We start from the raw sequence: 24,535 nt of genomic DNA on the forward strand, positions 1-24,535 counted from the left end.
CAGGCTCTTCAAGGCTACAAGCAGGGCTAAATAGCCCCCAGCTCCCCTCAATTTCAAAACCTGTGGTCACAGCAAAACAAATACTGTTGGGCACTATTTGCTTGGCTTCTATGGCTCCTATACCAATGCACTGTAGATGGGAAACATGAAATTGGTCATTTCTTCACAGTATACCAATCATGCAAAGAAATGGGAAACAAGATAAACGGAGAGCCAAAAAACAGTTTTCCTGGGGAAGTGGTACTAATATATATTACATTCTAAGGAATTACCATAGTTTGATCCAGATTGACAGCTTTGAGAAATGTAGTAATTTATCATTTTTTGTGTACACAGAGAAAAATACCCCTTGTGACAGATGGTACTTACAGGTTTGCAGATGTGTTGGTGAACCCTGTGAAGTTGAGGGAGATTGTCAGACTAGCAACCCAGCACCTTACCTTCTGAACAAGCTACTGAATCCTTTGTTCACCAAAGAAGAACTGATGGCAGCAAAGGGGAGGTTAACATTGGATCGTCATCGACAGGAAGCTATATAAGGTACATAATGGAATTCCGATAGTACACTAGAGGGTGTACAGTGAAAATTGTCTATGCTTCGTTTCTCACAGCCATGTGTCAACCAAAAAGTACTTTGCTTGCTCTTTTCAAACTTTTTACACAAATCTTTTTTGCATTTCAGAAGGTATCCATGTTAAAGCCAGGGAAATTGGCTTTCCAGTACTCTCTGCATCTGAGTACAGAAAAGCCCCCCAAAATAAAATTGGGAACTACCGGAAGAAGAAGCAGGAGCCACACCTGGTCTTTTCTACACAAGTGAAGTTGCGCATTAAGGGAGCACATTGGACTCCCTTGCTCTTTGGCCTCGGCCTGGATACTTGTATGACTCCCTGGCCAGGTTCTGTGTCTCCTCTCATTCTTGCTCCCTGGGTTGGACCCCACCGGACTCACTTGCTCCCTGTCTATGACCACAGTGTCCGATTGAACATCTGAGTAACTCTTTTAATAAATATAGTGGGGAAAACAAAATGTGTCGATTCTTTTTAAACATAGGTAATATGCTATTACATGATCCTAACTTTCATGGCCATTTTACCTAATTGATTGTTAAGACCTAATAAGTCATCACTATTGTTCTAAAAGCAATTCAAAATTCATCTCTCTGAAATGGGCAGCAATTAAGCCACAATGACGCTTTTAAAGCCCAATTCAACCAGGTGCACCAAATGTGTTTTTAAGCATTTCTTTTCAGGATTATGGTTAACATTATTTTTGGATTCAAACTTCCACATTAATTTATTCTTTTATGGATTTCAAATGAACATATTTTGGGTGCATCAAGCCAAAAGGACGCCAGATGTAATCCATTGCTTTTGGATTTATTTAGGGATGGCATTGCTTTTGGATTTTTATTGGATTGTTTGGGGATTTCATTGTTTTGGGATTTTTACTGGATTGCTCGAGGATTGGATTGCTTTTGGATTTTTATTGGATTGTTTGGGGATTTCATTGTTTTGGGATTTTTACTGGATTGCTCGAGGATTGGATTGCTTTTGGATTTTTATAGGATTGTTTGGCGATTGCATTGTTTTGGGATTTTTTTCTGGATTGTTTGAGGATTGCATTGTTTTGGGATTTTTAGTGGATTTTTTTAGGGATACATTGTTTTTGGATTTTTTCTGGATTGTTTGAGGATTGCATTGTTTTGGGATTTTTAGTGGATTGTTTAGGGATTGCATTGTTTTGAGATTTTTTCTGGATTGTTTGAGGATTGGATTGCTTTTGGATTTTTATAGGATTGTTTGGCGATTGCATTGTTTTGGGATTTTTACTGGATTGTTTGGGGATTGGATCGCTTGGATTGTTTAGGGATTGCATTCCACTGAGGATTTCTAGTTAACATATTTTGGTGCATTAAGCCAAAAGGAAGTCAAATGCAATCCACAGAGTACAATAGGAGTTTCTGCAGTTAAAGAGGAGTTTTTTCTAGGGTGTGATCCTAGATGGCCTAGTTGGCATCGCAGTGGTGGACTAGGCATTCATCCGGCAATCGCTCACTACCCCTCCACCCATCAGGGAGAGAGGGCTGCTTTGGTGTTAGTTTAGGGCTGCCTCCATGTGTGTGGTTGCAGCCCATCCCTTTGCCCCTGAAGCCGATCTCGTCAACACAGACAAGGCAACAGAAAAGCTCTTGGTAGTACACCTAGAGGCCTTATGAGCACTTCCCTCCTACAGAATTCAGATAAACACGAGTCATCTGCATCTTTCTGTCACGTGCTCAGAGGAAGGGCACATAGCTAACTGCATTAGGTGCACGTAGCTTACATCTGTGCCTGCTTTGTGGATTGTGTTCGAGTCAAGGCAGCGCCAGTCCATTTTTTTGTTGTTGTTGAGAAAATGTGTCCCGTTAAAATGGCTATTTAAAAAAAAAAAGAACAGCAAGAACAGCAATCCATATACTGCTGGCACTGCCATGCTAGAGATGGGCGCAGAAGTCTTCTTATGTTGTGCCAGTGCATATTAGCACAAAAGCGTTCACAATGCTGTGTGTGTAGAGGAATATTTGAAGATTTTTCCCACGGGCTGGAAACCCTCACTGCCCGGCGGCTGAGGGCCTCCCAGTCCACCCTCGGCTCTGGACCAGCCACCAATGATCACCAATGATTAACTTATCACGAGTCCCGGCTGCTGAGGACACACACTCCCTTATCTTACTAGAGGTGATCCTTGGCTTCATCCTGTTATGGAGCTTCCACCATGCTGTGGTGAATTTCTTTTGCACTGGCAGTTCATTACATAAAGAATTTATTAGCGCCCATGAATGTTACTCTGTGGTGGCTATTGTGATGACTGTTAGATCGCCTCTAGTGCTGAATCTCTGTCAGTTCCATGTAATAACTTCCCTGCAAAAATGTCCCCTGACAAAAAACTCATTGTTTCTTGCAGAGACATTATTACATTGAACATGCGGGGGGACACCCGGGTCACCCCCGTTTTTTTTAAATGGGAGCAGGGGACATCCCTGCAACCCGTCCCCATACATAATGTTACCATATATAATGCCAAATGCTTTTCCCGGCGACATTATGTATGGGGACATTATGACCTGATACCTCTCTGTCACGGTTGAGAATCGCGCTTAGAAAGATATGATATGGTATGATATTGCATTTATAACGCGCCTATACACAAGTGTTTCAAGGCGCGAAGATGTAAGGTTTGGGTATTAATTATCAGTAAAATACCAAGTGAGTCTATGACAGTATATAGACTATTTTGCCCAGAACACTCTAAAGTAAGCCATGAAAGACACCCACACGTATACACATACAAAACAACGGCATTCGCACATATACAAACACAGTCAATTGCTTTGCAGACACAAATACACTCTATCACATGATCTGTCTAACAGACCTTAAAATACATTCGCACATACACACCACACACACACACACAAACATAGACACACACATCACCTTATTTGTAAATAGAAATAAATACCCAAACACAGCCACATATGCAGCTAAGCGCGTGAGCGACCAGTACATGGTGACTGAGCATTATTGATAAGGGAAGTGAGTGTGGGGTAAAGGAAAGGAGTTAAGGTTTACGCAATAGGCCAAAGAGAGCAGGACAAATTATAAGGGAAGTGGATGAAGGAACACTGGTGATGATGTGCAAGGGAAGGACACGTAGGGTGATGGGCAAGGAAAATACCTCAAAATGAGACAGAGGCACACATCTAGAAACCTAGCCCAGCAGATGTAGTTACTATTCCAGAGACTTGTGCCTAACATGCATGTCACAGCACCTGGACGTTGGCATGTCTTAGCCCGAATAGGTAATGCATATTTGTTGTTACAAACCTATTTTATTAAAATGTCTTATATATTGTCAGGTTGCTTTATCATGTGCAGTGATGCTTTGAAATCCAGATTTATAGACCAGTTCGAAAGTCAGATGTATTGTATGTTGCTTCTGAAACTGATGATGGAACAGGAAAAGATGTAGTCTACTCTTCTGTGTAAATTGTCAAATGTGGAACCAGGATAGCAAGTCTCCAATTCTACCTTCCACACTTGTGATCTTAAGCAAATCCCTTTAGCTCATGGTGCTATATCTTCTTTAGATCACCTGCAGTGATTTAGTTCTGTGTGTGCTGTAGAGAAAGTCCCCCTCATATGGATTTATAGTCTATGGTGTTGCTCCATAAATAATTATAATATTAAGAATGAATATAGGGCACGCTGGTGGGGAGGCAGGGCATCATGTATGGGTCTTGTGTTGTGGGGAGGCATGGTGCCAGGTTTTGGAATTGAGTTGCAGGGGGCTGTGCGGCAGGGTGCCAGGAACAGGTTTGTGGTGGCAGGAGGTCAGATATGGGTCTTATGCCAGCCCGGGGTGTTTTTGGCTCTAAGAGAGGAGCCAGAGCCCCTAGTTCTGCTCTCCGAAGGAGTCGTATGGCTTCTGCACCTTTTCATGTTAGTTTAAAACAATAGATGGAATGGGATTAGAGAAGATGGAGACTGGTGCCAAATTTCAAACTGCGGAACCAGGAAATCTTGGTTCAAATCCCACCATTCAATGTCTATCAACTGATGTTATCCTGCTCAAATCCTTTTACTACAACTGTTAGTAGGTAGGGCAGCTTCCTTGAGGCTTGGGTGTCAAACAGACAATACTAATAACTGAAATATATAGGTCCTGGGATACAATCCCAGCTACCACACATGACAGAAATGGTGTGGTCCTGGGCAAATCACCATGTGCATTTTGAATAGTGAATTGGGGCCACTGAAGCATGGGCTAGGCCCAATGCACTGTGGGCTTTCCCCTCAGGCCAAAGGTTTTCAGTGTCTCCCCTCCCTCGCGGAGAAAGCGAGACTGACACTGGTTGAGCGAGAAAGGAAGATGGCCGCAATGTGTAGAATCCAGTGTGGAAGGACATCCTCCCTAATCCAGATGATTAGAAGACAATAGGGGGACAACGCTGGTCATTTCAATCATATAAGGATACAAACATGATATCTGGGCTCTGTTTTCTCCCGCACATACCACTTTTCTGTGAGCTCCTTTCTCCTTTCCACAAATATATGTACATTTAAAATTCAGTGTCCTGCAGAAGCGGGGAGAATATTCAGGGAAGTCCTCAGCAGGCAACTTCATTGCCCTTTCCCCCAGCTAGACCTCACCTCCCAGTCCTCTCTGGGCGATAGATGCAAGAGGCGATAACTAGAATTAGGCTACAGTCTGAAGGGGTCAAGAAGGAATTCTATTCCGTTGTAAGTCATGAACTCAAAGTCAAAATAATAATCACCAAATATATTGCACGTGTGTGTCTATTGACGTTTCGATGTATTGTTCATTGTGTATCAGGTTTGGGAGCCATCTAAAACTTGAAGTGAAATGAATCGGAAATATCATTAGAACTTTCCCGTTTTCTTCTGCTAGTTCAAGGTCACATTTCTGTATCAGCGCCTAGGTTTGCCATCAGTGATATATTTAGTCGCGTTTTCCTCGCCAATAGAAGCTGAGGACTCTCCTTCAGGATTCACCCTGCTGCTGGTGAAGGCGTTTGGCTTGACTCGATTGCTGACTGCAAATAGGTGCAGGATAGAATTCCACCTGGTGTATCTGGGGTCCCATGTGATAATGTCAGTGTGAAAAAGTTGCCAGGTAGGTGACTTATTTCCTGACCCCTATAGTTCTTTCCCTGAATATTCTAGGAGGGGGTATAATTATATATTATTGCCTCCAATGCTAGAATATTTGGGGAAAGTACTGGATTGTCTGGAGGGTGTATTTTTAGGGAAATGTTGCCGCCTGGCCGCCATTTTCACAGCGAGATTATCGCTGGATAGAGTATTTGACTAGTTAATGGAATTACTGGTGAGCAGGTTTAGAGGCCTCATTACAGGTTTGGTGGTATCTCAGCAGTAAATCTGCAGAGATACCACCAAACTGTATTACTGTTACCGCTACTGTGTCCAGGGGTATTACCACCTGATTACAAGTGGTAGTAGGCAGTGTTAGTCACCATTAATCGTTAATTGGAGTCCATAGGGGGATTTCGGCGGCATTACCGCCAGCAATTATACTGCTGAATGTGTCCACCTGCCTAGTGTAACTATTTGACACTCATACTAACCCCACCCTTATACAGGGTATCTGCAATCTTTTTTCAATACATCCCCGAAATAGATCTTGGGAGATAGTCATCAGCAGTGGTTTTTCTGTATCTCAAAGATACTTATGTTAAAAATGTGTAATTTTGTGACAACAATTTGAATAAATGGTTTTTAACATGTTCTTTGAACATTTGTATTGTTGAACTAAACACACAATTTCACTGTAGCCTACATCCATCCTTGCCTGTGTAGAAGGGCGGGGTAGCTTGGGCTCAACTGTTGTCTTTTGATATAATATATGTGAGCTCCCTCATGAACAAAAAAGAGGGCATTTACCCTTTTTTTCGGAAGGTTTAAAAGTAAGACACTAGTTTAGGCAGCCCTTCAATAACACAATAGTACGTTAAGCAGGACAACATGACAATCTCTGAACTTGGAAAAGGGAAAATGGCGGACTGCAAAGGCACCCTTGCTGACACCCTGAGCGCGGGATATGCAGTTCGCCATCTGCAGGCCGCCACGGTGACGTCTACAGTGTTCCTCGTGAATATGAGGAAACCGGAGTGAACGCAAGACAATAAATTGCATCAAGGCTTAGAGAGGCTGGGGTTATGAGACAGGCCACATCTACCGACTGAGGACAACCACTGACTAACTTTAGTCTTGCATTTACTAGAACCAGAAAAACGCCAGGCTGAAGATGTGTGGGGGTCCATTTCAACATGATGGTTGGGCCACCCCCCTCCTTGCTTAGAGCGGAAAGCAGTCTGAGGCCCCCGTGGGGGGGCATGCATTATAATGGAGATAAAGAGAAGGTTAATAACCGCCAATTATCACGAGATGGAGGGCCAGCAGGCAGCTGAAGCACTGAATGCTTGCTGAATAGCTATGAATCCTTCTTTGTAAGCAAGGGGCTGATGTTGAGGAACCAGTGCAATGAGGTGCTAACACTTCTGTTTTCCCCAATGGAAGTGATGGCTGAACGCGCTCCAGCAAACACAACTTGTAAGGCGAGTGTTGTAAAGCTCACACTGTAAGCCCCAGAAGGTACGTACTATGTGATGGAATATATTGCTGTGCTATTAGACTGCTGACTGGGAATATGGGGGCAGTTCCTGGAGGCCCACTGGAGGCTCGAGGTCCCTTTCATTTGAAAACATTGAAAGGCCATAAAGCCGTCCGTGACCAGAAACATGTACGACTGGAAGCTCCTTTCACAAATGGACTTTTAGAATTGATTTTTTAAATGTGAAGAATGAATCAGGCTTTTTAATAAAGATGCCCTCATGCACGTGGCCCCTGCAGACATAGGTTACCTTCCGACCATCTCCTTCAATGAACAAGGGGGGGCTTGCCCCTAAAAGCCTAGATTTAAATGGACATCTTCTTTTGCACAGAGTCAAAATTAAACGACCAAGGATAAGATGCTCAGCATGGAAGGAGAACCCACAGATCGTATTAACCCCCCTCCCTCTACACCCCCCCCCCCGATTCTTTCACGCAACAATGCCTTTCCAGGTTATTTTCAACCAAAAGAAACGTTGTCTTCCCTTGAGTGTTTTAATCTGTCATGAACCAAAGCACACACAGAAATGTGATGTTTTTCTGACAGAATTGAGGTCACATGTCTGTCTGCCGTCTCCATGGTAATGCCACGTCGGCAAGTTGACGTGTTTAAAAAGGAGGGGATCGTCATATACACCTGCAGCCATTGTGAAGCGTCTCCTCTGCAGACGCAGGTAACCCTCTGGGCGATTCATTTCTCCTGCTCCTGCACACAGGCCTTGCTCTTTCCGTAGAAGCGCGCTATGTTCTTTTACCCAGGCTTTAAGCCGGCCATAAAGCTGTTCCCATGTGTAACTTATTTCCAGTCCTTTAAGTGGATTTGAAATTGCAAGTTACAAAAGGATATTTGGGGTGGGGCCTATACCGTGTTTGTCCTGACCTAAGAAGCCCTAGTAGGTAAGGAACCTTCAAAAGATGTTTAGCCAGTGTAACTGAAAGAGGGTGTAGTATCTTAGCATCATATATACTGTGTTGTGTGACTATGTGATTGAGTAGTGGAGCTCGGAGTGTTGGTGCGAGGCCTGGAATGGTGCGAGTGTAAGGATTGCATGGAGGACGGTTGGGGCCTGGCAGGGAGAGATCCAAGGAAAGCAGATGCACATCACCGTATCTCCTGTCTTACTTTCCCACTGTAACTGGAACAATAAAGAAGACTTTACCTTTTCCATAATCCTGGCTCTGGTGTGGTTCCGGAGTATTCCTGCCTGTGTTCTAACCACACTAAGATACGTCATTTGGCGACGAGGATCTTAAGAACCTGAAGGACGGTGGGGAAGCTGTAGAAAACTGGAGAAGGAGATCCAGTGAGACGGAGAAGAGAGGCCTCAGAGGTGATGTCGGAATATGGGGGAAGCAGAGTCCATAGAAGTTGAAGCAGAGGCCGTAGCATGTGGAGAGTAATGGGTCCATGCTACCTGGAAGTTTTGTGAGGACTTCAAGCGGTGTAAGTCCTGCAGGGCACAAGGTACTGTGGCATAACATCCCTGCAGGCAGCCAGAAGGAGCAGTTTATGCTGGCATGTACACTGCAAGATGCGCAGCAAAAAAAAAAAAAAAAAAGTAGAATCCAGAGAAGTCCATGCTGCTTGGAGTCTGGGAAGGCCCAGTAGAGGAGGTATAAGTCCTGCAGGGTACAACGACATGGAGGGGAGCATCCTTGCAGGCAGCCATGAGAAGCTGTGATGCTGGCATACAAATTGTATAATGGTCAGCAGCAAATTCGGAGAGCGCAAGACGACGGTGAAGATTGCGACAATAATGCAGGCAGCTGAAGTGGCCAGCCCATGTTGGAAATGTGCAGCACAAGAGGTACTGTGGGCAGAGGTACGCGGCGCCTGAAATCTTTGGGCCGTGTAGAGGGTCCATGAAGGCTGTGGGTGGCGCGCGCGCCCAGCAGGTCCCAGCCCATCATTGCGTTCCAGCATGTCTGTTGGGCTGGAACGCAGGGAGAGAGGCCGGCGCCATTGTTCTTCATCTCCGTGTTCGGAGAAAATATCGGAGGAAAGGCCCTGTGAACATGCGCACGTTGGCACGTTTGCTAACGTCATACGCACGTCCGAGAAGTTTCGTCTACCGAGGGTAATCCTGCGGACGGATAAGGCGTTTGAAGTTATGGATTGTGTTTGACACTTCTTTTGGAAGTACATTATGCACGATTTCGTTTGTAACGACAGCGGCCGTGTTGTGGACAGGAATTTTATTCCGGATGCTGCACCAGCTGCGCGAGGAGTGTACATGGAGGTTTAAAGTACTTTCAGCACGGCATATTATCATTAAGAAGTCGAAATTAAGGAGTATGTTTTTTTTTTCTCGATTCCCTGTGTCTGGTTAAAGCATTATGACTATAAGGGACATGCAGCACAGAGTATATGTGATCTTATATGTATTGCCAGCTTCATGGAGGTCATAACTTTTCTGAATTAACGTTTTGTAGCTTGCAAAGTGAGTTTTGCAACGGACATGGAAGGAATTTTGGCTGCGTGATATCAAGGGAAGTATTTTGTTTTTCTTGAGAAAAGTCGATGTTCAGATTAAGGACCATAGGGGTCTAATACTAGAATGTATTTATTGAATGTTAAACTGTGTTTTCGCGTGAATGCTTGGAATGGAGCATGGCGAGTTATGGAATATATCACTGAAGGGGAAATACATACACGTTTTTTTTATTCATCTATGTTAAACTGTGTTTTCGCGTGAATGCTTGGAATGGAGCATGGCGAGTTATGGAGTTTTCGATTATTCTAATTGAAAGACTTCAATGTAATAATATATTGCAAAACTCAAACAATGTATACTATATTTTCCCTTCAAAGTATTGCAAAACAAATAATTACACTTGAAATGTATGAAAGCGATGGTGGTGTTGTAAGCATGGTGTGCTAGCGGCATCTACTGGGCAAGAGCAGTAATGTTACTCATTATCTGTCATTGACTTTTAGGCTTGGGAAAATCAGGTGGGGAAGACAGTTTCAGGAGCCGTGATATGGTCCAGCTCAAGAGCAGTTTTTGGAGCCCTCTAGGGTTGGGTCCCAACTAGCCCCAACCTACTTAAAGCCCAAATTACATTGCAAGTTAAGAATTTTTATTTTTTAATTAAGAAGGCCAAACAGATGATCATACAGAGGTAATCACATATGAATGTTGGAATTAGGTGCTCTATGCAAGGCCACTTTACATTATATTATGCAAGATAAAGGCAAGATCTATTGTCTCACATGTGTGAAGAAATCCAGAATAAATCGCCAATGGCCTAAACATGTCAGGTCAGACACGGATAGCTGCCTCTCCCAATACCCATCGCCACATGCAATTATACGCTGATTGCAAGTTGTGAATAACATATACTCCACACACATAAAAGACCAAGGTTAAGAAAGTGTGGCCTTATTATGTCATGCTTATATAGCTCTAAAATGTGCCTGGAGCAGCTTCAAAGCTCTAAGGGTGGCAGGACATTCCGACACGTGGATGATATACACAATGTCACCATTATCAAGGCCAACACCTGCACATCAGTTAGCTCTCTCTAATCACTACCGCTGCTCTCATGCAGTCCTGCTTTTAGCAGGCAGTGTGCATGTTTTCATGGAATGGCAAGTACAGATGCAATTGTCATTCCTTAGTGTGGGACTATTTTAGAACCGGAGAAAATAATAGTGTATGTACACGATATTGAATACACCAGTAATTTGCCCTAATTCTAAAACACCCTCACGCAGAGCAATGAAAATAACAGCCGCATTTATAGTAAAGTGCTGCCGAGAAATGTTCAAAAGATGCACGCTACCTCCTGCATGTAGGTAGCCTGCGTACAGCAGAGTCTGCGTGGGAGTGAGGGTAACTCTACTTTACCAACAGTGCTTAATTTGAATGAAAATAAGTGCCAGGGCCCAAATATTTTCTAGCACGCCTGTTACACAATGCGGTGGGCAGCCCCCCGCCCACTGTTGACACTACACACAGCTGCTCCATATTGTGTCAACATATTTGTGGTTAAAGCTGCCATGCCAACCGGTTAATTGGGGGTAATGGATCCTCTGTGCGATTTACAGATATCAATTGATAAAACATATTAGTTGTGTCTTGAAATAAACTAAATGTTTAAGTGTTTCTTTAAAACACATAATCGTTAACATTTTGCTCTAATTCTATTGGTGGCAAGTGGAAGATATTAGCAAAACAAAAGAGGTGATGGCTGGAACATTTAGAATTAATCTCAACCTCTGGCATTGCTCTGGGCAACCCTCCAGACCATTGTTCTTTGACTCCCAAGCCATTACAGAACGGGGAAAGACCATATGCAAATCAGGCTTGGTCCCACCTCAAAGGGGCAGTCCAGCCCAAACTGCTAGGTCACATCCCTTCTGCACGAGAACACGAGCATCCCTGGGCATGTTTCAGCCTCGTTGGGCCTCATCAGTGAGGAGTAGCTTGGGTCTCTAGACCCAGCAGGCATGGGACCCACGTCTGGGCATACCCGTCCCACTTGGGGTGACAAAATCAAGAACAAAAGAGGTAAGACATAATTGTGTGAAAAAAGTTGTAACTTATGAATGTGAAAGTTATGAATCATTCACAAAAGGACTCAAGCCCAATTTTCAAACAAAAAATGATTACTCTGGGCTCTGCATGTATTTTCCTTAAGTTCCCCATAGTGGCATGTCTTGCAAATGCCTAAGGCCTTCTCCACGGTTTGTCAGGAAGTTGCGAGTGTTTTAAGTAGGGTCCTGAATAGGGTCCACAAAAGTGTAACTTTACATAAATTCACAAAACTTCAAAGCCATCTTGGAAACTGTTGTAAGTTTCAAATGGATGTTCTCTGGCAGGTGTGAGGGGGAATGAACATGTATGTCAATGCGATGGTTCTATGAAGGAAGAGTGACTATGCAGTGGAAAGATATTCTGGAATGAAATAAAAGTTGAACGGAGTAAGCTTAGGTGGGAGACCAACTAGAATGAGTAGGAGACCCAGAGGGCATGCTATTCCATCATAACCTTTTATCCATGACCCGTCCTCCTGCCAGTATGTGCGCACCTAATCACAGTCCCACCACATAAGCCAGCATGTGCCTGTGAATCGTCTTCTGTGTTTTAGGATGTGCTACTTAGTGTGGCAACACACAAAGCATCCACAACACAATGATCCCTCAGACAGAATACATTTTCAGGACATGCCTTTTATTTTCTTGGATGTGCCGACACTATTGAGATAATTTTCTGTAGGGGCCTGACCCGCCTAAAAACCTTGCATAAGGCTTTTAGGCATGCTTCTTACGTCACACCCTATTTGCCAGCATTTGTATGGTGGCGAGGGGGGGGGACGCAACTTGCGTTTCCGCTGCTCACTTCCTCTCCGCCATACAAATACAGCATTTGCGCCAACATGGATTTTCATGCCTGTGGAAAATACCGTGGATCCCCATGGGGTCCGCTGGCTTAACGCGTCAGAAAAATGCAGGCGGACACCATAGGGTTCCATTGTAAAGGCTGCCGGCTATGCCTACATAGTCGGCAGCGTTTACTCACGTTGCATGGCGAAAGGCAACGATGCACACATGCACTCCACCGTGCAAATGAACAAAATTCAACACCTAACGAGTCCCCGCCGTCGAATACCGTGGGACACGAAAATGAGCCGCTACGTTCATTGTGACACAGTTGTCACAGAAGAGGAGACCGCCATGCACCACGTCCAGGCACAAAGAAAAAGGTCTATATCTACATTGCGGGAATCTTCAGATAGATGGGGCCCGATTCATAGAATGTTTTGCCTGGTGCAAAGTGACTTTGCACTGCCAACACAAACCCTGATTCATGGAACCGTGCAAAGTCTATTTGTTCAGGGCAAAGTCAGTGCAAAGTTCATTCTGTACTGCAAAAAGGACTTTGCACTGACTTTGCATAGAAAAAATACACTTTGCACAGTTCCATTAATCAGGGTTGTGTTGGCAGTGCAAAGTCATTTTCACTTTGCACGGGGCAAAAGATTCCATGAATCGGGCCTATAGCGCTTCTTTAGGGCCAGCAAAATAAACACACCCACAAACATACACGCGCCCACTCATAGACACACACTTGATTTTGCATATAAAGCGGTGCGCCTGAAATACCATTCCCCCATCGTGCATTGCATATTATGCATGGTAAATTTACTTTACAGGTAAAGCCAATAACAGAAGTAGAACAGCTCCTGTGAAGAGAAACAGCATGTGGAAATTAATGAGAGGAAAAAACGATGTGTCAAATGAAAGACAAAGATATGAGCGAGAAAAATAAAATGGGACCATGAACTGTCTATAAATAGAAAGAGACCTAAAACGGCTGAGCAGCCCTGTCTGAAATGACAGGATGATGTATATTCCACCGGTGCTCGGAGGAAAGTGTGCGCCACACCGGATGGGCCCCCGCGGCCTAGCCATACAATAATCGACTGCAAGAGGAGACTTTGGACCTCATTACGAGTTTGGTGGTCATGCAGGGGTATTTCTGCAGAATTACCATCAAATGCATTTACTGTCACTCGATCCCGCAGATTTGTGACAGGATTGCAAGTGGGGCAATGGCGGTGTAAGTCTGCATTTTCTGTGTCCTTAGGACTACACGGGTAAACTGTCAGATTTACCGTGAGCGGTAATTCACCATGGTAAAACGGATGATTTTTGGCCTTGAGGTGAAGGATTTACCTCCAGCAGAATATACTTTTGCTGTGTCGTAAAAGTGGTGGTGATTCAAGTACTGTCAAAAAAAGTGTCAGTAACAAAATTACTACCACTTTTTTACCACACTGCCAAACTTGTAATGAGGCCTTTTGTGTGTGCGGATGTTTTATGTCACCCATATTGATGGGATGGTCCTGGTGATATATCTATTGTTATCAATGATGTCAATGGCGGTGGCGCACGCAAGGGGATTTGTACTATTCTCAGTAAAGGTAATTTGTGTCCGGTTAGGGCTGGTAGGTGGCTTTCTTTTCTCATGTCTTCGCTTAACATCACTTTAAATAATGATATCATGAATCTGCTATCATTCTTCAGTATTGGTTGTTCATTGCCCATTGTATTACCGGTTGTGCCCTGAGGCTCCCAGTATTCCAGTCTACTTCCAGGCATCCCCATGTGAGAGCTCTGCAAGGTGGCTATCACATCTGCACTGTTGATTCGAGCCCAGGAACATTGATCAGGTTACCCCTTTTTCATTCAGCACTAACTCCGAGGAGGCTCTCGCTAGTAGGAACTCTTGTTGGTCCAGACCCTCACCCAGTGAAGGCCCTTCATGTACTCCGCAGCCTTCACATACATGCCTGCTACACATGCATGCAGTAACAAAAAGAGGGGTATACCCCTGGTGAGGCAGCTTTCGGTGGGGTTCTAAAATATACATACATTGGGTTTCCAAAAGTCCGCTAGCGAAATTATTATTTTGCCCACATAGTGAAATAAATTCAATTAATTTTTGTGTTGAGTATCGCTAGATATCTCAAATATTTCAATACCTTTGTAGTTGAAGTGAGCAGTCAGCCGCAAAGAAGAAAGAAAGTCTTTGCATTTTGTTTATTTCATGTTTTGGGAAAATACTTTTTTTATAAAAAGGCTTTTTTTTAAATACAAGTGATTTGATAACAAACAATATAATAAGGGGAAGTTGTTAAAAGATAAGCAAAAACATTACATGTTTAAATGACAAAAGACAATAGAGCAACAAAGAAACAATTTATAATGTTAATTATGCAAATCAAATTATTTGAGAGTGTTCAGCGTCTTTCAGAGTCTTAATTCTCAAGACATGTTTGCCTACGTACAAGAGAGTAATTAGTAGCTGGCTCTGAGGTCAAAAAGAATCTTTCTGTTTGGTTTTTCTGTTGACCTCTGTTACGTTTCGGCGAGACCACCTGTGGGGCCTGAATTTCAAAAGTACGCCTTCCGCGGGGCAGTTTATTTAAAGGAACAATCCCTGTGAGGGAGGCAAACACACACAAAAAAAAGGAAAATCAAGAGATGTTTTTCAAAAAATGCATACTGGCTGTCTTTCACTACAAAGGTAAATGTTGTGCATTTCATGTAAGCATTATGATTGACTACTTAATTCGAAAAACCTGAACATAAATGAGATTCTTACCACATTAGTTGGTTAAGAAGGAGCAGGAACAGTGTGTCCCAGAACAGAGACCCTTCGTTGCTGGTATGTGTGATCCAGCATTTCGGATAAACATTATCCGTGGTTGCTAAAAAGAGCGGTGGGGGCAATTCTTCACCATTAAATATTCTAAATGCAAAGGGTAAATGACAAAATTAGCCATTATATTAAACACATAGATTATCTGTATCACTGAGAGTCGTTTCTTAATTAGTAGCTCAGAGACCAATTTGTGAGTTTGTTACCGTTTGTTTTAACAGATTGCATCTGTGTTTAGTCAGCCTGAAGGAATTCATTCAGAGCGTGATTTCAGGATTGCATCTGTGTTTGTTCAGCCAGAAGAAATGCAATTGCAGCACTATATTGAGTGGCTTCTATGGTGTTGATTGAATATTATGAGTCCAATTTGATTAGGTGACAAATATATGTCAAGACAAAAGATTTTTCTGAAAGGTAATAGAGGAAAAGAAATGGTTTAGGAGTCAAAATGACATGATTTTACTGACGAAGGTTCGAACGCGTTTCACTAAATTAACTGAAGTAAACACGATTAGCTCAATCAAACATTTTGTTTGAAAATGTGCCATTTTTCTTTTTTAACTAAACGTGCTAAACGTGATTGAAAAATCATGTTGCACTGGCCTCATGGTTATAAAGAAAACTCCTCGAGTGAGGGAGCGGGGGACCGAGACGTCAGTACATTCATTTAAAATGCACGAACCAAGTGTTAAATGGTAACAGTCTACCTGTGGGCTAATGTCTATTAATTTGCTGTTAAGGTGTTTGCGCCAATGCTTACCTTTCCGTTGATGTTCACAGCAGCATGTTTAGTGCAGCAATCAGTCAGCTTTCACCTTCGTTCGGACGAAGCGTTTAAAAAGTCTGCTTCCTGGAAAGACATAGCCTATTCGTTATTGGTTGTTCTATCCCTATAGGGGGTGTGTACTTGCCGCTGATTCGATGATGGTTGTTACTTCCTGGTATTACGTCAAAATGTAACCAAGGTTACATAGAAACAATTCATTTGTAATGATCACTGCCATTTTTCTTCAAAGAAAGAAGAAAAAAGAAAAAGGAGAATCTAACTCTTCTTCATTGCAGATGCAGTCAGAACGGCAAGTAAAACTTTTTCTTCACTGCAGATAGGTTAGAACGGAGCGTCCATTTAGCAATGTATATACAGCCATCCATGTTATTGCATGTGGCTGTAGGGCTGCACGAATACAAATACGTGCGGTTTGAAAAAAGGAAAGATGAATCTTTGACTGCCTTAAAGATAGATTTAGACAAAACGTCTATATTAAATTGTGTATTGTAGGCACAGTCCTATTAAACCATGTAACTACGGTTGCATGGTTTAAGGTCCGTGCAATAAGGACCACTAATGACCACCCCTCCATTTGAGGTCTTATTTATGGCTTAATCAGCTTGAAGTCAATAGTTGATATAGGTATCTAAGTTGTTTGGTTCATGTGAACTGCACAGCAGTTTTTTTGAAAATTATGGAAGTGCCGCCAGGCTTTCTTGTTGAACAATTAAAAGAACAGTCTATTTTTACCAAACGAGTAAAGTGCAGATTTATGACAAAGTAGTGCAGTTCCAGTACTTACTCGGAGGTGATTACGACTTGAGAAAAAATGTATCAGTTTGAAGTCAGTAGCTGATGTGGGTATCTAAGTTATTTAGTTAATGTGACCTGGACAGCAATTTTTAAGAATTACGGCAGTGCCGCCAGGATTTCTTATTAACAATTTAAGAGAACAAACTGTTTTAGCAGAAAAGGGGTGCAATAGAACTTCATAACAAGACAGTAGAGTTCCAATACTTACTCGGAGATGAATTACAACTTGGTTATCAGATAAATAATCTGATAGCAGTATTGAAGCCCCTATGTTGACTGGCTTACTTAAAAAGGCTTAGAGAGGTGGAATGAATTCCTCATTCAAGCCTTTGGTATGGGTTTCCAACCGGTAGATCCAACGTGCTTCTTTCTCCAACAGACATCTGGTTATATTCTGTGAGTTTTTTGCTACATCTAACACCCATCACAAAATGTCATTAGGTGAGTGTTTAGATGTCAGGTAATGATTGACAAGGGGTGCCGTAGTGATTTTGCACCTGATGCGGGAACGATGTTCAGCTATTCTAATGTGGACAGCTCGAGTGGTTTGTCCCACGTATCTAAGTCTGCATGGGCACTCAATGCAGTAAACCATTTGTTTGGTCTTACAGTTTGTTAAAGTGTTTAAGGTCCACATGCGTTCACCAATTCGGAAGTCTTCAATTTTCTTTGTGAAGGCACATGCTGAACATGCAGCGCAGAGATAATGACCTTTTATTGATCGTAAATCCCAAAGACCCACCTTAGGTGACTGTTTTTGAAAACTGGAATGTACCAGTTTGTCCTTTATGTTTGCTGCTCTTTTCAGGGCAGAGCGAGGTTATGGCTCTTCTGATAGATTTAATTTCACAATATTCCAGTGTCTGAGAATCATTTTCCTTATCCTGAAGGTGTCAGATCCATGGGTGAGGACACATGTCATCTTGCTGTTGTCAGGTGTCCGGGTTTTTGGTGTTAATAAAGAGTCACGGTCCGTGAATCGAGCCCGCTTACGCGAACGGCTGATCAGTTTTTTAGGGTAGCCTCTTTCTTTCAGTCTCGTATCTAATTCATCAGCCTTTTCATGAAAGTCAGAGAGATTGGTGCAATTTCTTCCAATGCGCAGATACTCCCCATAAGGAAGATTGTCCTTAAGATGGCGAGGATGATTGCTGTTGTAATGTAGGAGTGTATTCCTAGCACTTTCTTTTCGATGGAGGCAGCATCGCAATTTTCCGGCCTCTTGTTTGATAATTAGGTCGAGAAAGATAATTTGATGTGTTGAATATTCCATTGTGAATTGAATATTGCTGTCCACGTGGTTTAGCCAACCCTGGAAAGAAAGCAGCTCAGCTTCTGGGCCGTCCCAGATGAAGACGATATCATCAATGTATCGTTTTCAGTTAAAAATGGATTTGAATAATGGGTTGGTTTCGCAGAGAATGGGGTCGTCTTCAAATTTAGACATAAATAAAATGGCCAAACTTGGGGCAAAGGCTGCGCCCATTGCCGTTCCCTTCCCTTGGAGAAAAAAAAGTGCCATTAAATTCAAAATAATTCTTCCACAATGCAATTTCCAATAATTCCATCACAAAATTGATGGGGACTCGAACGAAGTGAAGGGAACGGCAATGGGCGCAGCCTTTGCCCCAAGTTTGGCCATTTTATTTATGTCTAAATTTGAAGACAACCACATTCTCTGCGAAACCAACCCATTCTTCAAATCCATTTTTAACTGGAAATGATACATTGATGATATCGTCTTCATCTGGGACGGCCCAGAAGCTGAGCTTGTTTCTTTCCAGGGTTGGCTAAACCTGGTGGACTGCAATATTCAATTCACAAAACACAGATGCAATCTGTTAAAACAAACGGTAACAAACTCACAAATTGGTCTCTGAGCTACTAATTAAGAAACGACTCTCAGTGATACAGATAATCTATGTGTTTAATATAATGGCTAATTTTGTCATTTACCCTTTGCATTTAGAATATTTAATGGTGAAGAATTGGCCCCACCGCTCTTTTTAGCAACCACAGATAATGTTTATCCGAAATGCTGGATCACACATACCAGCAACGAAGGGTCTCTGTTCTGGGACACACTGTTCCTGCTCCTTCTTAACCAACTAATGTGGTAAGAATCTCATTTATGTTCAGGTTTTTCGAATTTAGTAGTCAATCATAATGCTTACATGAAATGCACAACATTTACCTTTGTAGTGAAAGACAGCCAGTATGCATTTTTTGAAAAACATCTCTTTTGATTTTGCCTTTTTTTGTGTGTGTTTGCCTCCCTGACAGGGATTGTTCCTTTAAATAAACTGCCCCGAGGAAGGCGTACTTTTGAAATTCAGGCCCCACAGGTGGTCTCGCCAAAACTTAACAGAGGTCAACAGAAAAACCAAACAGAAAGATTCTTTTTGACCTCAGAGCCAGCTACTAATTACTGTCTTGTACGTAGGCAAACCTGTCTTGAGAATGAAGACGCTGAAAGACTCTGAATACTCTCAAATAATTTGATTTGCATAATTAACATTATAAATTGTTTTTTTGTTGCTCTATTGTCTTTTTAAACATGTAATATTTTTGCTTATCTTTTAACAACTTCTCCTTATTATATTTTTTGTTGTCAAATCACTTGTATTTAAAAAAAAAACCTTTTTATAAAAAAAAGTATTTTCCCAAAACAAGAAATAAACAAAATGCAAAGACTTTCTTTCTTCCTTTTTTTTTTTTTTTTCTTCTTTGCGGCTGACTGCTCACTTCAACTACAAAGGTATTGAAATATTTGAGATATCTAACGATACTCAACACAAAAATTAATTGAATTTATTTCACTATGTGGGCAAAATATTAATTTTGCTAGCAGACTTTTGGAAACCCAATGTATGTATACACATGCATGCAGTGGCATCTTGCAGACATGCAATGTGTTTTAGCAGTGGAGTAACTTTGCTGAAAATGATGGGGGGGACATGAGATCTGATGAAAAGGTGCCCCAGCCAAATTAATGGGGACAAAATGGTGTGCCATGAAAGTTGGGGGGGAAAAACACCCATTCCCCCCCCCTAAAATTACACCCATGTGCAGTGTGATTGGGAAGATGAATGAAAAGAGATATTTTCATCACTGGGGTGATAGGTGTAAGGCCTAGCACCTGGCCAAGATTGCGGGGAGGGGATGTATAGAGTTGGGCAAACGTAATTTACCCAAAAGTGAATTTAGCAGATTTTGGCACGAAAATTGATTTGCAGAGAACTGCCAATCACTCCAAATTTTCTTGAGAGTTCTTCCCTAATTTTCAGCATGGCGACCCAGTGGATTTTCTTTACATTTTATTATATTTATGATTTGTAATTTGTTATAAAAACAATATTTAACATGTCCAGCCGCTGCATATTAATATCATATTTTTTAAAAAAACGGAGTCAGTAAGGCATAGTTGTGGATAAAAAAACATCACTGGAAACTTTAAACCAAAATAGGATTGTCTTACCCATAACTATATTATGAGTGACAGGTGTTTCATTCCACTGCCAATATCTGCAAGTGGGGTTTCATGCAGTGACCCATAATGCTCAGTGGATTATCATGCAAGCAAGTAAGTAGCAGACCACTATTTAGAGAAGGCACTGAAATCCAGAGGCATCCGTTAATGAGGGCGTTAACCCCTCATAACACGTGTAGTGCCTCCTGCGCTCGCTCTCGCGGGACATCGAGTGGTGGGACCCTGTGCTACTGAATCCCTGAGGTGGGCCGAGAGCGAGCTGGAACGAAGCGGGAAACGCGAAAAGAGAAAACATTGCTTGCGTCACAGGGCACTAATGAGGGGGTGAAGGAGGCGCGGTTGCCTTCCAGGGTCTTGTTTGTCAGGATCCGTAAGTCAAGGAGGCAAATACGCGATATTTCCTTCCCGACTCGCTTGGTTTCTTCACGTGTGGTCCCTTCACTGTTGCCACGAAGACGTTATTTCAGAACACGGAAGTTTGCTCAACCACTTCGTTCCGTGTTCTTTAGGAAGCATTGGTCTTTGCCATGGAAACGCTCTCACTCTGCGTACTTGAAGTCACGTGCCTTCACGCATGGTTAGAATATCACGTGACTTTTGTTTTTCGTCTTATGTCCCGCCTTCCCCGATACTCGCTGCTTCTGAAATTGTCATTTCTCTTGCCGCTAAGTTTCTAACCTTGCTTCTGCTGAGTTTAGTGAATTGTGACCTGGACTGCCTACTGGATTCCTGCTGTTTTGTCCCTCTTGTCAGTGCCTCGACCCTCGGAACTGCTTATTGGAACTGTTACGGATTACGGACGTCTGCTCGGATTTGGCCCGCTGGTTTTTTGACCATTGGAACTGCTCACGGATTATTCTTGTCATCTACGTCCTTCCTTCTACTGCTACTGGAACTTTTCTACGGACTTCCTTGTTTTCACTGGGAACTGGAAACTTAATTAGGCGTCCGCGTGCCGTCGGTGGGTAGGTGGATCACTCATTGCTTGCGGATTACCTACTCTTCATTGAACTCGTCCATTCTGGACTTCCTTGGAAACAATCATCCGGTAAGACTGTTCCTTTAATTCTTCTATCCTGCTTTTGCTCCTTGTGAAGTTCCTATTTAGTTACGGATTATTTCCTTGTTCTCCTCAGAATACTGACGTCATATTCCCATTGTGATCTGCCAGTCAGTCAACTAAATCTATTCTCAGGTACTTGCAGTTTGGTTGGTTGGTTGAGCATAGCTATTGCAATATTCTTGTGTTGCTAATGCATTGTTCCTTTGCAGGTTGACTGGTTCCTGTGACGTCCTCTCATCTCAAAACCATCTTTTGGTTAATTGACTGATCAGAGAGTTTTTTATACCTCTTTGTTTGGTACATTGACAAAAAGAATTCGTCTTCTACACGACGAGTTCAAAATCTTGAAGTCAGGATTCTGGTTACTTGGTCTAGGACATTCTCCTGACTTAACATATTCAGAAGCCGTATCATGGACGTCTCAGGAGACCCGTTAACCGCATTGGCTCAACTAGTGGCTGACTTACGGGCTGACATGACAGCAGCCCATGAGGACACACAACGTAACATCCATGAGTTACGATTAGGTCTTCAATCTGCTGGGGCTGGCACTTCCGGTTTCCCTTCTGGTTCTGGTGCCGGTTCGGGATCTGCTCCTATCAATTCCGGGAGCGCTCCCGTGGTTCTTGCTGCCCATTTCCCTTTGGCTCCGCCGGAGCGTTTTCACGGGGATCCGAAAACATTCCGGACCTTTATAAATCAATGTCGTTTGCATTTCCTGTGTCGTCCTACATCATTCCCTGATTCCACTACCAAGGCAGCGTTGGTATTGTCTTATTTAGGTGGCACAGCGGCAACTTGGGCTAATCCGTTGTTGGAGCAGGGAAGCCATCTCCTTTATGATTGTGATGCGTTAATCAAAGCCCTGTCACGGGTTTTTGATACCCGATATAAGACCCAGGCCACCGATCTGGAACTTCTATCCTTGCAACAAGGCGACGCTACGTTATTGAACTACTTGGCTAGGTTTAACCAGTTGGTAGCGGAATCCGGTTGGCCTGATGAGAAAAAGGCTGCCTTATTCTACAAAGGTCTTTCTGAATCCCTGAAAGACATACTAGCCACAGTCCCTGTAGTACCCTCTGCGTTTCCAGAATTGTTGGATCTGGTCCTCCAGATTGATGCCCGTCGGGCAGAACGGAAGGGTGAAAAACGGGGTCCCGTTCCTGCCGACGCTTCCAATAATACCCCTGTTCCAGGCAGCGAGGAACCTATGCAGATAGGCACATTACGGGGTCCATTAACCACGGAGGAAAGAGAACACCGCAAAAAGAACAATTTGTGCTTTTATTGCGGTTCTGCCGGGCATTTCTTGAGACAATGCCCAAAAAAGCCCAAGAAACAGGGAAACTCCAGAGCCCGGCAATAGATGGAGTCCCTTTGCCGAGCAAATCAGGTCAGGACTCCAGACCCTCCGCCCTTTATTTTGTTCCAGCTACGCTAGCCTTCCAGTCTGCCAGTCCATGGACTGTCCATGCTATCTTGGATTCCGGTGCCACAGGAAACTACATAGATGGACAGTATTTACAGGAATGGAAAATCCCTGTTGAAAACAAGGAGTTTCCAGAAATGGTCAACGCGGTTGATGGCACCTCTTTGTTGTCAGGATTGGTCACGGAACGCACCATTGAGCTCACTATGACATTGAACTCTGGCCATACTGAACGAATAACATTTGACGTTATTACCGCACCCCAATATAAGATTATCTTGGGCTTACCTTGGTTGATGCGCCACAATCCATTGGTCAATTGGCAGTCTGGTTGCATTACGTTCTCTTCAGACTATTGCAAGAGACACTGTCTCTCAGTACCTACGAAGTCTTGTGGGCCTTGCCTCTCCTTATTGGATACGGCCGCAGTGGTTGGTGGCGTTTCTTCCGCTTTGCCTAAAGTATACGAGGAATTCAGGGACGTGTTCGATAAGATAGGGGCCGATACCCTTCCACCTTATCGTCCCTACGATTGCCCCATAGACTTAATAGAAGGCGCTAAAATACCTTCAGGACGAATATATTCTCTTACTCAAAAGGAGAACCTCATTCTGAAGGAGTATTTGGATAAAGCCCTAGTCAATGGTTTTATCCGTCCTTCTCGTTCCCCTGCCGCGTCTCCCCTCTTCTTTGTGCCTAAGAAGGAGGGAGATCTGAGACCATGCATAGACTATCGCGAACTGAATGCTGTTACCATCAGAAACCAATACCCTATTCCATTGATCTCTGTTCTCCTGGACCAACTGGGTTCTTCGGAAATGTTCACTAAGCTAGATCTACGTGGAGCTTACAATCTGGTCAGAATGAGGAAAGAAGATGAGTGGAAGACCGCATTCAAAACTAGATATGGGTTGTTCGAATATTTAGTTATGCCCTTTGGTCTGTGCAACGCCCCGGCTACCTTCCAAAGGTTTATCAATGATGTGTTCAGCAACATGCTAGACCTTCACGTCGTTGTTTATCTCGACGACATATTGATATATTCCTCGTCCTATGAAGAACACGTAAAACACGTATCTGCGGTTTTACAACGTCTTCGTGAAAACCGCTTATATGCCAAATTGGAAAAATGTTTGTTCCATGTTGCCGAGGTGGAGTTCCTTGGTTATGAAATAACTAATACTGCCATCAAGATGAGTCAGGCCAAGGTTCAAGCCGTCTTGAACTGGCCAACTCCTTCTACCATCAAAACATTACAGTCCTTCCTTGGCTTTGCTAATTTCTATCGTCGCTTTATTCATTCATTCTCTGAAACCGTAGCTCCGCTCACTGCGTTGACCAGTAGTAAACGGCCTTTTGTTTGGAATACCGAGGCACAACAAGCGTTTGACGCATTGAAGCAAGCTTTTACCACTGCACCAGTTCTTCAACATCCGGATTCGACCCAACCATTTTTTGTGGAGGCAGACGCCTCTGAAGTTGCGGTCGGTGCAGTACTGTCTCAAATGTGTAAGGATACGGGTTTACTCCACCCAGTGGCATATCATTCACGCAAGCTCACTCCTTATGAACAGAATTATACTGTTTCAGAATTGGAGCTC

At 43.1% G+C, this 24,535-nt stretch overlaps 1 protein-coding gene and 1 long non-coding RNA gene across 3 annotated transcripts in view; both read right to left on the bottom strand.

Annotated features, from left to right (window-relative positions):
- Window positions 1-24,535, bottom strand: part of GPRIN3 (GPRIN family member 3) — a 427,889-nt gene that overhangs the window by 259,461 nt on the left and 143,893 nt on the right. The gene's annotated exons all lie outside the window — the stretch shown is intronic.
- Window positions 14,765-16,216, bottom strand: LOC138515501 (uncharacterized). Its single transcript, XR_011282032.1, has 4 exons — window positions 16,128-16,216; window positions 15,574-15,774; window positions 15,311-15,457; window positions 14,765-15,145 (listed from the first exon to the last, which is right to left on the bottom strand). It is a non-coding gene; the product is annotated as an uncharacterized lncRNA (long non-coding RNA).

The sequence above is a fragment of the Ambystoma mexicanum genome, chromosome 6q (genome assembly GCF_040938575.1).
Source record: "Ambystoma mexicanum isolate Mex_15411 chromosome 6q, UKY_AmexF1_1, whole genome shotgun sequence".
Taxonomy (NCBI): Eukaryota; Metazoa; Chordata; class Amphibia; order Caudata; family Ambystomatidae; genus Ambystoma; species Ambystoma mexicanum.